Genomic DNA, 6,051 nt, shown 5'->3' with positions numbered 1-6,051 from the left:
GGCTGTGCCATTTCTATAATAGTCATGTAATATATGTACAGTAACTGGCAGAAGTAGTGGAAAGCCGAACATAATATTGCTGCTGGTGTTACGTGCACCTTTTGTTCTTATCACTTTTGTATGCTTAGTTTACTTGAGAGGTCAAGATACTCCATATGTTGCAGGGGAGTAAGTTCTGTCATCTGTAGTATCACTTCTTTAGACAAACTTGCGCTCTGTGTGTGTGTGTATATAAATATCTAAAAAAATCCCCAAATACCAAACCAACCCCAAAATAAAAGCAATCAAAGACCCCTTGCCTACCTATCTTCCCTTTAGTTCCTCTCCATATTCTTTCAAGAAATGAGCATAACTTTCACTTTGCTTACTTGACCTCTAAGCAGTTTTCAGATCACATTGCTGAAGTCTGTCCTACTTACCAGTCCTTTGTCTTGCTTCCTTGCATCTTTTCCTCTTTTATGTTGCTTTTTTTTCTTGTCTGTTCCGCTTTTGCCTTTTCAAAAACACGTAAAAAAGAAACTTCAGGAAGCTTTACTAAAAATCATACCTGTGCTACAGTTAATCATATTTCCATCTGCTTAACATGAATAATTTGCTGTGATGCCACTGTGTTTGTAGCTAGAGGCTTTCTGCCTTTTCTGCAGTCCTTAGTCTGTTTTTTCAATGTATTCTGTCTGGTGGGAACACTGGTTTTATTTCTGTTACTGATTTCTCATAAGCAAGTAGTTAATGCTGTTCTTTCAGCTATTATACCTTCTTTCCCTGCCCCTCACCTTGGAGAATGCAAACCTTTGTTCATTTTGGTGAGAAAATGTAACATTGGGAGTGAGTCAGCTGTTTGCATTCAAGGTTTTATTCAGTGATTCTTTTGAAAAAGTGGATATAATCAAAAGCCATCAACAGCTAAGTAACTTTCTCTAATAAACCTTTGCCTGTTTCTGATGTAAACAATGAAAAGCAATAAACTAGGGTGTTTTGATTTTTTTTTTTTTAATGGAAAGATTTGATTGATACTTGTCAATTTATGCTTTTTAGACAAATTGGGCACTTCCAGAATTGGTGGATTTATAGCTGCCAGCTACCTCGTGTCTGTATTTATACAACATATCATTTATGATGGTTTGGCTGAAGTGCATTGCAACTTTTTTTTTTCCCCTTGTTTTAATTTGAATGATTTTGATGCCGTTAAATCTTCTCTTTCACTAACACTGCTAATCTATATTTAATCAATTAAAATAATGGAACTGTGCAGTTCTGAGATGTGAATTTTTGGGAAGTTTACAACATAAACTATTGAGAGAATGCTTGTAGAATATTTGGTTAGTAACATAATTTAAGAGACTGGCTTATTCAAGAAGAGGCTGTTGTTGGAATGGTTGTGTGTGGTGCAAGGTGACCCTGTAATAGTGTGTCCATTTGTATCGGTGAGAATCTGCATATCCAGCTCTAAACAGATACATTTTGCAGAAGGAAAAATCTGTTCTGGAGGGAGTTGAGCTGATCTCTAACACTGGAGAATGTAATACATGGATGACTATAAAAATATTCCTGCAGTGACCTTAGGTGTTTTGGTTTTCCATTTTGCTCACACTGGGACACTGAAATTAATTAATTAAGAAATTTAAAAATGTCTTCAACTACTGCATGAAGTTCAGAGCCTCCTCAAAACTGTTCTACTACCTGAAGAAGATTTTGAAGCACTGTGCTTACTCTCCTCCAGAAAAGTTATGTTTTGCAGGTGTCTATGTCTGATCAGTGTTTATTTCAAATTTGCTTTCTCATATTCTTATGGTCTCCTTAGGTAGCCTACTTAGATGACAGAATTTTATTTTTCCTCTCACAAGTATTTAATTTGTGTTATATTCTATTGGCAAGATTTTAATTTGCCATTGTTACCAAATGTGTATTTTTTTCTCTTTTCAAACCCTTATTTGAAGCAAATTGAGTGAGGGACAAAGTGGAAAAGCTCTAAATACATAATTCTTTTGGTGTTGGTAGCCTTTGGCTGGGACTTAAACTAGCTCTGAAGCATTGCCAAAGTTCTTGTGTTTTGTTTGCTCGAGACAGGGATATGTTTTCTATGAAGCAAAGGAAAAAAGCCAAAGATGGATTCATACATTGTTAAACCTTAACATACAATGAGCAAACCTATGGAAATAGCCACATTACAAATGATGTGCCTTACTCACAGGTAATAAAGTGCAGAAAACGTTGCGAGGTATGAAGCTACCACTGGCCTTGATTGCTCTCCTCTTCCTGAACGCAAGCTGAGAATGCTTTTCACCAAGCAAGACAGAGTCAGCAATGCATCCCTCAACTATTACCAAATAAATGCATAATGCACATTTCTCCTAAATGTTTGTTACCTGTATAGGGGATACCTAGAGAAAAATTCTAGTACGTATTATAACAGTTGATCATCTATAATGGTAACAACTGAATAATATAGAGAAGTGTTTATGTTTTACGTGGCTACTTATATGGTGAGTGTGTAGCTATTTGGTAGCTTTTGGGACAATAACTCAGGGCCTAAAAATATTTGCTTTCTTTTAATGCAGAAGGCACACTTACTAGGCCATGAGAAAATTATCCTGTGGCAGAGGCAGGATGTCTGACTACTACTTGCTTTAATTCTGGCCTCTAGTTTTTGAAAACTCAGCCAGCTTGCCCTGGCATGGCCAGTTTCAACTGCTAGAGGAGGAGCAAACTGGTACTAAAGAAGTCTGAATGTGTGTTACTGTACCAAAGAAAGATGACTTCAAACTCCTATTGGTCTTTTATGTGAGTAAAATTCCAGATAGATGTGAAGCAGTGCGACAAAATATGTTTCTCGTCAATGTTTCCAAATAATGTGTTCCTAACTCTTCTGTGAAGTTTGAAAGATTTATGAGGTGGGGAGGTATTGGAGGACCATGACTGTCTGTAGTCTTTATTTAATAATAATGATAATAAATTAAAAAAAAAAATCTTTAAAACTTGTTAATCCATCTGTTTTAACTCTCTCTGTTGAAACAATTGTGGGAGATGTTTTTTTCTGTTTCTTGTTCTGCTGATTGCCTTATTCCCTGAATCATGCTGAATCAATGAGCAACATTTTCTGTTGAAGATCCAACTGATCATGGGCTAAAGTACGAAGGATGTAATGCTGGAAGTATAAAAATACCCTACTTGACACTTTAAAAAACTCCACACAAAATAACTTCTACATTACCATAATGTTACTATCATAGTGGTCACAGTGGTTTATAAGATTCTATTTTTTTTTTAACTAAATGGATGTATACTTTCAGCTTGATTTTTAAAGAGCTGTAAGTTTATGTACAGTTGTGTTCTTTAAAATACATATATGCCAAATCCCAAGTACCATTTCCATTTTCAAGCAGTTCTGTAAAGTCTTTTAGTCTTTACCATTTCAAAATAGTGATAAGTATTTTTAAAAAGTGACAAACTGTATAAATAGATAACTTAATGGAAGATGTTGAGATAATGCACATAAAACCAGTGTTCTGGATCTCTTGATAAAATTTGTGTTTTCTGTACTAATTTATTACTTTTCACTATTTTTTAACAGCAGCATCCTAACATTCTGCTTTTAATAGAAGCAGGATGGATTAAATGTAAATATGGTTTGATGTTCTATAATATATAAACTATGTAGTTTGTGTTTAAAAACCCCAAACTGTGTATTTGTTAAATCAGAAGTACTGAAGGAATGGCTGTGCAGTCACACTGTGAAAGTTCTCCTAAGCTGGTTTGTGCTTGTTCCCACTCTGCTCCCTGCTGATTGTTACAGGTGTATAGGTATGCTGATTTAACATATTGGCTATTTCAATTTTAGTATTAATATTATTATTATTATTATATCCTATTATTATTTTTAAACATATGGGAATGACAAGGGAAGGGAAAGTTTGATTTCCTTCTGCAACTTCTGCTAAAAATTTTCAAGAAAAGAAGAAACCTTACAGAGGCAAAACATCTCTTAGCGACTTGACTTGAAAATAGCACATGAAGAATTTTCTTATTTTTTCCAATTGTCATAGAAATAAGAGCTATTTCAATTAGGATGAGAGCTCAAACAGTAAAGCTGTGAAGTTGTCAAGATATGGAAGAGGGTGTTTCTAGCAGATCTTCAGCATCATGAAAATTGTGTTAATATGGGAGTGAGGGTTCACAGAATGGCTTTGGGAAATGATGTAGTGTTTGGAACTCCTTAAAGTCAGCCTCACAGGACTTAACCCAATTCTCTTAATCTCTTTCACTTTTTTACAGATAGAATACTCCTGCATATAGTTGTTAAAACATTGTGGTGTTGGTGCGGGTGGTTGAGATGATTTTGTTTCTCTTAAGTTATGGTAAAATTTGCCACAATGAGGAGATGTGTAAACCAAAAGTCTGGAAGTGTATGGTGGTGGCAGCTGGCTCTTTAGTTTCCGCATTCATCTAACTGCTTGCTTATAAGCAGTTTTGGGTTTAAATGTTTGCTTGTAGTTAAGAGAGCTAATACTTTCTGAGAAAAGTCTGTACTGAAAGCTCTGCTTTTGTAATGGTATTGGGCAAATTGCCAACAGCCCTGACCTTTTCTGGCCAAGAGATTCCTCCAGTGTTTCTTGTTTGTGTGACTGCAATTTTGGGAGAGGGCATTATTTCCCATCTCTGGGAGGTATGCTACACTCTGACCTGTCTGCTTCTGAGAAATCTAAAATAGCTCTGTGCCACAACATCACAATTTGAGGATTTGTGGAGATGGTCATAGTCATCTTGGGTTGTGTTTTCTGAAACGATTTCCTGTCATACATATTTTTTTCTGTCTGAAGATTTGCAGATTAAATTTACAGTATCATATGATATTACTAACCCGTTGCACTATGTGAGATTTATTTCAGCATTATCAGAAAATGTTTTAACATCTCTATGTCCTTTAAGTCAGCATATGTACGAGTAGTTGCATTTATAGGAAAATTCTCATGCCAAGTTAGTACTATACTTTAATTCCTTAAATGCTGTAACTTTGAAATACTGAAATAATATTAAATGAAAGTTGATAGCCATGACATTTTTAGTTAACAATGTTTTTATATCTCTGTTCAATGGCTGGGATAATTATTTGCTTCCTTGAGCTATCATTCAGATTGTGCATTAAACACTCATTATTTGAAGTCTTTGAGTGTCACCTCAGTTAGTAGTGTAATGGTTTTTGATCTTTGAAGTGGGATGCTGTGAACAGAGTACTGCTTCAGAAGCCCTTCATTCTACCACCCTGCTTTCAATCTATTGAAAAATATATTCTGAACTGCATGTGTTCCTTAGAGTAGAAATTATTCCTTCTGGCATTTCAAAACCTCTTCACTTTTGCCTACAGATTTGTTAGCAGTTGATGTGTTACTCATGCAGTGTTAGCTTGCAGTTTCTAATCCTTTATTTTATATTTGTGATTGTATCATCCTATAATAGTATTAAAACTGAGGCCGACAAGAATGGTGCACTACTTTACTTGACAGATGGACAGATCACATAAACTGCACTAAACAAACTTGTTGCTGAAGACAGAAGGGCAGTGGAGAGGAAAGAAATTCTTATTTAAGTATATACATCTCCTGACACTGTTCATAAAGTGTGTGGTTCTCTGTCTACTTAAAACTGAGATGCCAACTAAGTATTTGCCTGGTTTTTTACATGCTTGCCACTGCAGAGTTAAAAATAAATTCTAGAGCCCTCTAGATAAAGGGGTGACCAGTCACTTGTGCTCAGGTAGGAGGGCATGTTGTAGGTGCTTTTGTGTGCAATAGCTGGAATCTGGTTTATGTCTATGCTATTTAAAGACAAGTGGCAAAATGTCTTAGTATTAAATTCAGTATCTCTACTGCCATTTCATGGGCAGTTCTTATTTGCTCTGGCTTCTAATTTACTTTGTATTTTCATAGTATTAGTTGGGAATGGATGGAATTATTATTCCATCCTAGTCTTTTAAGGGATTAAGAACACATGTGATGCATGCATGCACATACTCTTACACTTAAAATGTTTAGGCAAACAAAATTGTGTTGTTCC

The sequence above is a fragment of the Oenanthe melanoleuca genome, chromosome 2 (genome assembly GCF_029582105.1).
Source record: "Oenanthe melanoleuca isolate GR-GAL-2019-014 chromosome 2, OMel1.0, whole genome shotgun sequence".
Taxonomy (NCBI): domain Eukaryota; kingdom Metazoa; phylum Chordata; class Aves; order Passeriformes; family Muscicapidae; genus Oenanthe; species Oenanthe melanoleuca.
Note: the sequence above shows the minus strand (reverse complement) of the source record.